This window comes from Saimiri boliviensis, chromosome 2 (genome assembly GCF_048565385.1).
Source record: "Saimiri boliviensis isolate mSaiBol1 chromosome 2, mSaiBol1.pri, whole genome shotgun sequence".
Taxonomy (NCBI): Eukaryota; Metazoa; Chordata; class Mammalia; order Primates; family Cebidae; genus Saimiri; species Saimiri boliviensis.
The window spans coordinates 186,361,359-186,373,712 of NC_133450.1; the positions used below are offsets into that span (position 1 = coordinate 186,361,359).

The following is a 12,354-nucleotide window of genomic DNA, read 5'->3' on the forward strand; positions in this document are numbered from 1 at the left end:
CCCTTCGCGTCGCGATTCAAGTCTCTTGGGTTTCCCGCTTTGGCCGCATCGCCAAATCCAAGTCTTAGACTCTTAGTGATTCCCTCTTCCCTCTTCCCTTTAGGTCAGCAGGGTTTACTCATTTCAATTGCATAGCTCCGGGTTGCTGGAGTAGCTACTCGCCAGAAGCGAGATTAGTTACGTCACCATCGGCTCCTCCCATTGGTTTGGGCGTGTGGAGCGCGGCGCCATGACGTCAGACGCCCAAAGGGGTGGGGCGGTGAGGGGAAGGAGGAGGGAAGTAGGGCTTCAACATGGCGGCTGCGGCAGTGGCGGTGGCTACGGTGACGGCCTGGCCCGGGGCGAACAGAGTTGGAGGTGGTGGCATTCGCTCTCCCTAGGGGCCGTCAGCAGCTCAGCGGGGACCGAGCCTGGGAGGCCGGCCGGTGCCAGCATCTTTGGGCTTCTGGGACGGCGGCAGCAGCGGCGTTCAGGTGAGGGGGGCCTCCCTCTGGGGGAGGGGGAAGAGGGGCGGAGTTGGGGGAGGGGGTCCGGTACTGGGAGACTGGTAAAGGGGCTGGGGGCCGAGCGAGGTGAAAGGCGCTGGAGCTAGGAGGAGGAAGGGAAAAGTGGCCGGAGATCCGCGATTTGGGGAGGATTCTGGGAAAAGGGTCGGAGTGAAGGGACCTGAGTTGAAGGGGCGGAGGGCAAATGGGATGCTGGAAAATGAGTTCGGATTAAGGAGACTAATACCCTACTGGAAGATAGGCGCAGTACACATCTATCCAGCTGGATTGAGAGCTCAGTGGGAACTAGAGGATGTTAGGGAGGGGGACCCAGGTTTTTAGTAAAGAAGGTGAATGGTGGGGAGTTGAGGGTGAGCTGGGGACGTGCGGTGGAGATTTCCCAGAGGCAAGGAGATTAGAGAGAAAGGGAGGAGACTAGACCTGAGGTGAGTGATCTTTGGGGATATCTTTGGTCTTGTTTGGTCTTCTCCAGATATGGTTATCTGCCTTTTTTGTTTGTTTCTTGGGTGGAGGCTTACCTCTATGGGCCTCAGGAACCGCCCCAGTCTTTCTTGTGGAACGTCAAGTTCATTTATTTGAGGTTTATCAGTGATCTTTGACCTTTGTTGCCAGATCCAGACTGGCGTCTTAAAAGTATGGTTGGGCATGAAAGTAACATTTTATGTTAAACTGGAATAAAATGTTGATAACTTTTTAGCCACCATGCAGTGTTGCAAAACCAGATTTGGTAATTTAGTTAAGTATTATATATTCTGTTCTAACTTTACTGTTCAGTGCTTGGTCTCTTCAGTTACAGCTGTTAGCATTTGAGAATTTGAATAGATATGATAGATGTTTTCCTTTGTAATTTTGTCAAATTTGATGGTGGGAAAAACAAGATACTTAGTCTTTAGTGAGAGTTCTTTCTAGTTAATGTCCCAACCTGGTTTGGTTAAACTAAAAGTTTCCGTATTAGCCGGGCGCTATGGCTCATGCCTGAAATCCTTGCACTTTGGGAGGTCGAGGTGGGCGGATCGTGAGTTAAGGAGTTCGAGACCAGCCTGTCTCTACTGAAACCCCGTCTGTACCGAAAATACAAAAAGTTAGCTCGGCGTGGTGGCAGGCGCCTGTAATCCCAGCTACTCGTGTGGCTGAGGCTGGAGAATGACTTGAACCCGGCAGGCGGAGGTTGCAGTGAGCGGAGATCGCGTCATTGCACTCCAGCCTGGGCATCAGAACGAGACTCTGTCTCAGAAAAAAAAAAAAGTTTCGGTATTATGGCAAAGAATGTGAAATGTCTCAAGTCTTAAAATAATTACATTGTCCACATTTACTATAAATGAAATTATATTACATTTTTGTTTCTAGTTAGTTGTATTCATTCGTGTTTATTGAATGCCTACTGTGTGTTGCATTAATAAGAGTCATTGTAATTATGGAAATCGAAACTTAATGTTTCTTTAGTGAGTGAGAGTAGCTGTCACTGCACAGCAGGTAACTTTACTAACCTCTTATGACCTCACTGGAAGAAAAAAAGTGTTTTTTGTTGTTGTTGTTTGTTTCTTTTTTGTTGTCGTTGAGAGAGAGTCTTGGTCTGTCGCCCAGGCTGGAGTGCAGTGGCCCGATCTCGGCTCATTGCAGCCTCCGCCTCCCGGGTTCAAGAGATTCTCCTGCCGGGCTCGATGGCTCAAGCCTGTAATCCCAGCACTTTGGGAGGCCGAGGCGGGTGGATCACGAGGTCAAGAGATCCAGACCATCCTGGTCAACATGGTGAAACCCCGTCTCTACTAAAAATACAAAAAATTAGCTGGGCATGGTGGCGTGTGCCTGTAATCCCAGCTACTCAGGAGGCTGAGGCAGGAGAATTGCCTGAACCCAGGAGGTGGAGGTTGCAGTGAGCCGAGATCGCGCCATTGCACTCCAGCCTGGGTAACAAGAGCGAAACTCAGTCTCAAAAAAAAAAAAGAGATTCTCCTGCTTCAGCCTCCCTAGTAGCTGGGATTACAGGAATGTGCCACCATGCCCGGCTAATTTTGCATTTTCAGTAGAGTTGGAGTTTCTCCATGTTGGTCAGGCCGATCTTGAACTCCAGATCTCAGGTGATCCACCTGCCTCGGCCTCCCAAAGTTTTGGGATTACAGGCATGAGCCACAGTGCCTGGTCCAGAATTTCTTGTAGGAAATGTATGTTCACTTAGGAAAAAGAAACAAGCAGAGTATTGCTCTTCCAACCTGTAGCATATGGTTTCCTTTAACATTAGAAAATAATTTGAAGGTAACAGTAATGTTTTCCTATGAATTGAGTTACAATTTTAGATTTTAGAAATTTTAGGTGAGAGTAGCAAGATTCGCAAAGGAAAGGGTGCTAACACTGGGTATATACTAATGAGCCAGGATTGTTAAACACTTGACATAATCTCAGTTCTTGGCTGTTGTGGTGGCTCATGCCTGTAGTCCCAGCACTTTGGGAATCCCAGGCGGGTGGATTGCTTGAGCCCAGAAGTTCAAGACCAGCTTGAATAACACAGTGAGACCCTGTCTCTACAAAAATTACAGAAAAATTAGCTGGGGTTGGTGGTTCATGCCTGTAGTCCCAGCTACTCAGGAGGCTGAGGTGGGAGGATCACTTGAGCCCAGGAGGTTGAGGCTGCAGTGAACCACAGTCATGCCACTGCACTTCAGCCTGGGCAACAGAACAAGACCCTACCTCAAAATAATAATAATAATAATAATAATATCGGCCGGCCTCAATGGCTCACGTCTGTAATCCCGGCATTTTGGGAGGCCGAGGCAGGTGGATCACCTGAGGGCAGGAGTTTGAGACCAGCCTGGCCAACATGGTGAAACCCTGTCTCTACTAAAAATACAAAAATTAGCTGGGCATGGTGGTGGGTGCCTGTAATCCCAGCTACTCAGGAGGCTGAGGCAGGAGAATTGCTTGAACCCAGGAGGTTGAGGTCGCAGTGAGCCGAGATCATGCCACTGCACTCCAGCCTAGGCAGCAGAGCAAGACTCTTTCTCAAAAAAAAAAAAAAAAAAAAAGTCCTCACACTTAAATTAGGTAGGTAGGTTGTGATGTGCATGCTTTTTGTGTATTGAGGAAACTGAGGATCACAGAGGTTGTGTAACTTAACTAAGGTTACAGCTAGGTAGAGTGAATGTGAACTGAAATCTGTACAACCTTGATACCTATACTGCATTCTTTTATACCGTTTAGTTCGTCTTAGGTGGCCACAGGACTATTTTAATTTCTATAAGGTATAAGCACTAGTTTTAAAGTAATACCATTGTGAGCTGCTTGTTTTCATTGAAATAATAGTGTAATTGGAATGATAAATAGTTCATTAAAATTTTAGTCACGTTATGTCATCAGTATTCTAGGAGGAAATGAATACCTGAATATTTTGTACTTCACATAATAAACTGGATGAACTGGATAAATAACTAAAAGTTGTCTTCTTTATATTGCTGAGTCAGGCTGAATCCAGTTCTTGAAGGGCCAACATTTGTATTTGGCAGTAATCCTCATGTGTTCTCAGAATGCTTGATTGGTCATTATCAGTTGCTTAATGCTTACCAAACACTTCCAGTCTTTGAGTCACTGAAGTGGCTCATGGTAAGTGTAAATCTTGTGGTTACTGAGTCAAGAGCCAGCAGTGTTGTTTTGGTTGCTTCACTTCCTCCCCAACACTTGATACTGTCAGACTTAAAATTTTTTTTCCCCTAATCTGGTGGGTTAGAAATTGTATCTGTAGTGTTTTTAATCAGCATTTCCTGAACCTGGGCATCTTTTCATGTATATTTATTGGCCATTTTTACTTCTGCAAAATGTGTATTCAAGTTGGTTGCCATTTTTTTTTTTTTTGGTTGTTTTTCTTTTTCTGATTGATTTTTTTTTTTTTTTTTTTGAGACAGCGTTTCGCTCTTGTTACCCAGGCTGGAGTGCAATGGCGCGATCTCGGCTCACCGCAACCTCCGCCTCCTGGGCTCAGGCAATTCTCCTGCCTCAGCTTCCTAAGTAGCTGGGATTACAGGCACGCACCACCATGCCCAGCTAGTTTTTTGTATTTTTAGTAGAGACGGGGTTTCACCATGTTGACCAGGATGGTCTCGATCTCTCGACCTTGTGATCCACCCGCCTCGGCCTCCCAAAGTGCTGGGATTACAGGCTTGAGCCACCGTGCCCGGCCAGGACGACAGAGTTTTAAAAGCAGGTTGGATCGTGCCTTACTTGTTACATACATTGTCCAAAACTGAGACATCAACAGATTTATGAATGAGATGTCCATCTTATTAAATGTTAATGTGATTTTGACAATGAGGCCTTTCTTGTGTGGACAGTATTGTATATAATTGATAATGAGTCATTCATTCTAAGCTGTTAGCACTTCCACTAAAATATATTCAAAGATTTTTTTTGATGTCTAGTTTTTACAGTATTGGGCTTTATCAATAATAATTGTGGATTGTGGAAGAGCTGATACGGAAACATCTTAGAAGGACGTTTTTCGCTTTTTCTTTTTTATTTTATTTTTTTTTGAGACAGAGTTTTGCTCTTGTCACCCAGGCTGGAGTGCAGTGGCGCTATCTCAGCTCACCACAACCTCTGCCTCTGGTTCAAGTGATTCTCCTGCCTCAGTCTCCTGAGTAGCTGGGATTACAGGCATGTGCCACCACACTTGGCTAATTTTGTATTTTTAGTAGAGAGGGGATTTCTCCATGTTGGTCAGGCTGGTCTCGAACTCCTGACCTCAGGTGATTCGCCCCCCTCAGCCTCCCAAAGTGCTGGGATTATAGGTGTGAACCACCACTCCTGGCCCAAAATCTTTCTATAGTTGGGGAGTGTTAACATTTCCTTCTGTAGTTTCATGGGGAAGGATATAGGCAGTAACTTCCCCATTTCTTTCTTCTAGGAGATCATTATATCTTTTTTTTTTTTAGACAGAGTCTTGCTCTGCCTGCCCAGCCTGGAGTGCAGTGGTGTGATCTTGGCTCATTGCAACTTCCGCCTCCGGGATTTGAGTGACTCTCCCACCTTAACTTCCTAAGTAGCTGGGATTACAGGCTCTTTCCACCATGCCTGGCTACTTTTTGTATTTTTAGTAGCAACAGTTTCACCATGTTGGCCAGGCTGGTCTTGAATTCATGAACTCAAGTGATCTGCCCACCTTGTTCTCCCAAAGTGCTGGGATTACAGGTGTGAGCCACCATGCCTGGCAGTTCTTGTAATTTAATAGGAAATCTTTTTTTCCTTTTTTTGCAGAGACGCAGTGACTGCTCATGACAGCCTTGACTTCCCGGGTTCAGATAATTCTCCTACCTCAGCCTCCCAAGTGACTGGGACTGTAGGCACATGCTACCATGCCTGACTAATTTTTTTTTGAACTTTTTGTAGAGATGGGGTTTCGCCATTGCTCAGGCTGGTCTCAAGCTCCTGGGCTCAAGCAATCCTCTCACCTCTGTCTCCTAAGGTGTTGGAATTATAGGTGTGAACCATCATGCCCGGCCCCGAATTATTAGGTTTGTTTTTTGTTTTATTTTTTATTTTATGTATTTATTTTTTGAGATGGAGTGTCATTCTGTCACCTAGGCTGGAGTGCAGTGGCGTGATCTCAGCTCACTGCAACCTCTGCTTCCCATGTTCAAGCGACTCTCCTGCCTCAGCCTCCTGAATAGCTGGGATTGCAGGTGTCCCCCACCATGCCTGGCTAATGTTTGTATTTTTAGTATAGTCAGGGTTTCACCATGTTGGCCAGGCTGGTCTTGAACTCCTGACCTCAGGTGATTTACCTGCGTTGGTCTCCCAAAGTGTTGGGATTACAGGTGTGAGCTACCAAGCCTGGCTAATGTTTTTTTTGTTTTTTTTTAAATTGCAAGTTCATAATGATACTTATATTATTTGATTAATTTTTAGCTTCTGCAAGTAAATAGATTCATAATTTAGATTTTAGAATTATATGACTTTAAGGCTGGGTGCAGTGGTTTAGGTCTGTAATCCCAGCGCTTTGGGAGATTTAGGCAGGCGAATCACTTGGGGTTGGGGGTTTGAGACCAGCCTGACCAAAATGGAGAAACCCCATCTCTACTAAAAAAAAATACAAAATTAGTGGGGCATGGTGGCACATGCCTGTAATCCCAGCTACTTGGGAGGTTTAGGCAGGAGAATTACTTGAACCTGGGAGGCAGGGGTTGCAGTGAGCCGAGGTCATGCCATTATACTACAGCCTGGGCAACAAGAGCGAAACTCCATCTCAAAAAAAAAAAAATTACATGACTTTAAATATTTTGCCTTTTCTCTCTTTTGTATAAAAAATACTAGTTCTTGCCGGGCATGGTGGCTCAAGCCTGTAATCCCAGCACTTTGGGAGGCCGAGGCGGGTGGATCACGAGGTCGAGAGATCGAGACCATCCTAGTCAACATGGTGAAACCTCGTCTCTACTAAAAATACAAAAAAAAAATTAGCTGGGCATGGTGGCACGTGCCTGTAATCCTAGCTACTCAGGAGGCTGAGGCAGGAGAATTGCCTGAACCCAGGAGGCGGAGGTTGCGGTGAGCCGAGATCGTGCCATTGCACTCCAGCCTGGGTAACAAGAATGAAAACTCCGCCTCAAAAAAAAAAAAAAAAAATACGAGTTCTTTACAAGTATATTTACTTATTTTCTATATTGGACTCATATAAAAATAGTTTTAAAAAATAATAAGATTACTATTACAGCTAATAAGTAAAATCTAAAATCTTTTCTTTATGTTCTTAAAATACTGTATAGGGGAGGGCTTGGCATGATGGTTCCTGTCTATAATCCCAGCACTTTGGGAGGCAAGGTGGGCGAATCACTTGAGGTCAGGAATTTGAGAGCAGCCTGGCCAATATGGCAAAACCCCATCTCTCTACTAAAAATACAAAAAATTAGATGGATGTGGTGGTATGTGCCTGTAATCCCAGTTACTCGGGGGTCTGAGGCAGGAGAATCACTTGAATTCAGGAGGTGGAGGTTGCAGTGAGCTGAGATTGTGCCACTGCACTCCAGCCTGGGTGACAGAGTGAGGCTTTGTCTCAAAATAAAAATAAAAATATTATATAGGGGAAAATCTCAAAGCACATTCTTCCTCCAATCTCACTCCGCCACCACAATCATCAGCATAGAACACATCTGTGACCAAAAGTGTGAGTTTTTTTCCCTTGCACCAAGCAGTGGACACCAGCTGGGTGTTCTGGGGCCCTGGATCTTATGACCCTCTGTCTTCATGTTGGGGTTCCCATGATCTCCTTTTTGGGTTTGGTTAATTTGCTGGAGGCTCTCACAGAACTCAGGGAAACACTTACATTTATTTGTTTATTCTAAAGGATCTTACAAAAGATATAGATGAAGGGATGCATAGAGCAAGGTATGGGGGATGGGTGTGGAGTTTCTATACCCTTCTTGGGGCGCTACCATCCAAGAACCTCCAGGTGTTCAGCTATCTGGAAGCTCTCTGAACCCGGTCCTCCTGGGCTTTTGTGGAAGCTTCATGATGTCAGCATGCCTCCTCTCAGGGTATAGGGCAGTCCCCTCTCTGGGGAGCGTGTTGAGACCCACAGTCAGAAAGGTGGGGAAAGATTAGTGTCCTCCCTTGGGGCAGGTGAAAGTAGGGCAGAGGAAGAGGTTTTGTTTCCTCAGACTTGCCCCTAAGACCTAACACACCCAATGTTGTACCAGAAGACTGTAACTAGGGCTGTGGGAATTATGAACCAGGAACAGTGGATGAAAACCAATATATTTCATAACACTACATATACATTTTACTGATACGTGCAATTAGAATACTGAGTTCTAGGCTGGGTGTGGTGTGGCTCACACCTGTAATCCCAACACTTTGGGAGACTGAGGCAGGCAGATCACGAGGTCAGGAGATCGAGACCATCCTGGCCAACATGGTGAAACCCCATCTCTACTAAAATACATAAAATTAAATTAACTGGGTGTGATGGCGAGCACCTGTAGTCCCAGCTACTTGGGAGGCTGAGATCTTGCCACTGCACTCCAGCTTGGGCAACACTCCATCTCAAAAAAAAAAAAAAAAAAAAAGAATGCTGAATTCTCAAGTCACTTCAGATAATTATATTCTTTGGTCATTTTACTAATTTTGTGAACAGGTTTATTTCATTTTGTGTTAATTTTGAGGGCTCAGAAGTTACATTGCTAAGAATATGTAATAATCTTAGCAATGTAAGCTTTTCTTTAAGCTGTTATTTCCACTATTAGAATATATATATAGTTTCACCATATTGGTCAGGCTGGTCTTGGAACTTCTGACCTCAGGTGATCTGCCTGCCTCAGCCTCCCAAAATGCTGGGATTACAGGTGTGAGCCACCACGCCCGGCTAGAATATTTGTATAAAATATTTGTGGAGTTCACATTTTTTTTTTTTTTGAGATGGAGTTTCACTTTTGTTACCCAGGCTGGAGTGCAATGGCGCGATCTCGGCTCACCGCAACCTCTGCCTCCTGGGCTCAGGCAATTCTCCTGCCTCAGCCTCCTGAGTAGCTGGGATTACAGGCATGTGCCACCATGCCCAGCTAATTTTTTTGTATTTTTAGTGGAGTTGGGGTTTCACCATGTTGACCAGGATGGTCTCGATCTCTCGACCTCGTGATCCACCCGCCTCGGCCTCCCAAAGTGCTGGGATTACAGGCTTGAGCCACCGCGCCCGGCGGAGTTCACATTTATTGAAAATATTATGCCATGTATGGGGAGGTGGGAAGAGATAGCATGGGGAGAAATGACAGATACAGGTGAGGGGACGGAAGGCAGCAAAGCACACTGCCATGTGTGTACCTATGCAACAATCTTGCATGTTCATCACATGTACCCCAAAACCTAAAATGCAATAAAAAAAAAAAGGAAAAAAAAAAAAAAAAAAAAAAAAAAAAGAAAATATTATGCCATGTATACAGATTGTTCTTAGCACTTACAATAATTTTATGAGATAGTTACTATAATTTTTTTTTTTTTTTTGAGGTGGAGTTTCGCTTGTTACCCAGGCTGGAGTGCAATGGCGCGATCTCAGCTCACCGCAACCTCCGCCTCCCGGGTTCAGGCAATTCTCCTGCCTCAGCCTCCTGAGTAGCTGGGATTACAGGCACACACCACCATGCCCAGCTAATTTTTTGTATTTTTAGTAGAGACGGTGTTTCACCTCGTTGACCAGGATGGTCTCGATCTCTTGACCTCGTGATCCACCCGCCTCGGCGGTGGGATTACAGTGCTGGGATTACAGGCTTGAGCCACCGTGCCCGGCCGAGATAGTTACTATTATAAGCCCTATTTTATTTTATTTTAAAAAAGTGCTGGGATTACAGGCTTGAGCCACCGTGCCCGGCCGAGATAGTTACTATTATAAGCCCTATTTTATTTTTTTTTAAGCCAGTCAAATTTAGCAGTGGGGGATTATATCCCAGCTTTAGTAACACTGCTGTGAATAAGTTCCGATGAGCCACCACTATTGGACCAGCCTATTATTCTCATTTTACTGATTGGGTACCTGAAACTCAGAGATGTTAACTTGTACAAGGGATGTATAACACAGTAAGTTGCAGAACTGAGACTTGACCCCTAACATTTCTTACTCAAACTCACTTTATTCATCCGTGTGAATTGTTTTTATCTTTTTTCTTTGCTTACATGCTTATACATACACAGATTTTTTTCTTTCTTTTGTCTTTTTACTAGAAGATTCAGAAGAGAACAGATTTTTTTTTTTTTTTTTTTTGAGACGGAGTTTCGCTCTTGTTACCCAGGCTGGAGTGCAATGGCGCGATCTCGGCTCACCGCAACCTCCGCCTCCTGGGTTCAGGCAATTCTCCTGCCTCAGCCTCCTGAGTAAGTGGGATTACAGGCACGCGCCACAGTGCCCAGCTAATTTTTTGTATTTTTTTTTTTTTTTTTTTGAGACGGAGTTTTGCTCTTGTTACCCAGGCTGGAGTGCAATGGCACGATCTCGGCTCACCGCAACCTCCGCCTCCTGGGTTCAGGCAATTCTCCTGCCTCAGCCTCCTGAGTAGCTGGGATTACAGGCATGTGCCACCATGCCCAGCTAATTTTTTGTATTTTTGGTAGAGACGGGGTTTCACCATGTTGACCAGGATGGTCTTGATCTCTCGACCTCGTGATCCACCCGCCTCGGCCTCCCAAAGTGCTGGGATTACAGGCTTGAGCCACCGCGCCCGGCCTCTATTTTTTGTATTTTTAGTAGAGACGGAGTTTCACCATGTTGACCAGGATGGTCTCGATCTCTTGACCTCGTGATCCGCCCGCCTCAGCCTCCCAAAGTGCTGGGATTACAGGATTGAGCCACCGCGCCCGGCCGAGAACAGGTTTTTTTTTAATTTGAGGCAGAGTCTTGCTCTTTCCCCAGGCTAGAGTGCAGTGGCACGACCTCTGCCTTTCCAGTTCAAGGATTCTCCTGCCTCAGCCTCCCACGTAGCTGGGATTACAGGCATGCTCCACTACACCCAGCTAATTTTTGTATTTTTAGTGGAGATGGGGTTTCACCATGTTGTCCAGGCTGGTCTTGATCTCTTGACCTTGTGATCAGCCCACCTTAGCCTCCCAAAGTGCTGGGATTATAGGCGTGAGTCACTGCGCCTGGTGCTAGAGCAGAGATACTTTAAAATGTATTTCATACATTCAGGTAAGTTTTTTTTTTTCCTCTAACAGTGTCTTATAAGAAGTTTTTGATTTTGTTGAAGTCCCGTTTAGTTTCTCCTTTGTGTTTTGTGCTTTTGGTGTTACATCTAAGAATCTTTACTTAATCTCAGATGTTCTCTAAGTTTTATAGTTTTAGGTTTGACATTTTTGTCTATGATTCATTTTGACTTAATTTTTTTTGTGTATGCGGTGACGTGGATGGAAGATTTTTTTTGTTTGCACATAGATCTATTTTAGCACTTTTTGCTGAAAAGATTACCCTTTCTAAAATATTTTATCCATATCTATGTTTGGACCTGTTCTATTTGATCTATTTGTTTATGCCAGTGTCACACTATCTTGATAAACTGGAGCTGTATAATAAATTTTGTTTCTTAAATTTGTTATGACTGTGTAGGTCCTTTGCATTTCCATACACATTTTTTGGGGGGTGTGTGTGTGTGTTTGTTTTAAGGCAGAGGAGTCTCACTATGTTACCTAGGCTGGCCTCCAACTTTTGGGCTCAAGTGATCTTCCCACCTCAGTCTCCTGAGTAGCTTCAACTACACACACATGCTGTATGTCTGGCTCCATATGATTTTGAAGATTAGCTTGCCAAGTTTCTATAAAAAGCTGCGGGCTTTTTTTTTTCTTTTGAGACTGGGTCTTGCTGTGACCCCCAGGCTGGAATGCAGTGGTGTGATCATGGCTTACTGCAGCCCCTACCTTTCTGGCTGAAGTTTATCCTCCTACCTGATCAGCCTCTCGAGTAGTTGGGACCACAGGTGTGTGCCACCAAACTTCGCTAATTAAAAGCATTTTATTTTTCTGGAGACAGATTTTTGCTATTGTTGCCCAGGCTGGAGTGTAATGGCACAATCTCAGCTCACTGCAACTCTGCCTCCTGGGTTCAAGTGATTCTCTTGCCTTAACCTTCTGAGTAGCTGGGATTACAGGCGTGTACCAACATGCCCAACTAATTTTTTTGTAATTTAGGTAGAGCCAGGGTTTCACCATGTTAGCCAGATTGGTCTGCTGACCTCAGGTGGTCCGCCCAGCTTGGCCTCCTAGAGTGCTTGGATTACAGATGTGAGCCACGGCGCCTGGCCTTATGTGATTTTTCTTTTTTTAGCTCAGCATTGTGTTTCTTTTTTTTTTTTTGAGACTGAGTTTCTCTCTTGTTACCCAGGCTGGAGTGCAA

At 44.9% G+C, this 12,354-nt stretch overlaps 1 protein-coding gene across 2 annotated transcripts in view; it reads left to right on the plus strand.

Moving 5' to 3' along the window:
• Positions 1-237: 237 nt before the first annotated feature.
• The window catches only part of UBAP1 (ubiquitin associated protein 1), an 81,151-nt gene continuing 69,034 nt past the window's right edge, over positions 238-12,354 (plus strand). Inside the window, exon 1 of one of the 2 annotated variants that reach the window (XM_039474798.2) lies at positions 238-473. The gene's annotated coding sequence lies outside the window, so the exon portion shown is untranslated. The remainder of the gene's footprint in view (positions 474-12,354) is intronic. The other variant, XM_039474797.2, reaches the window with a different exon arrangement.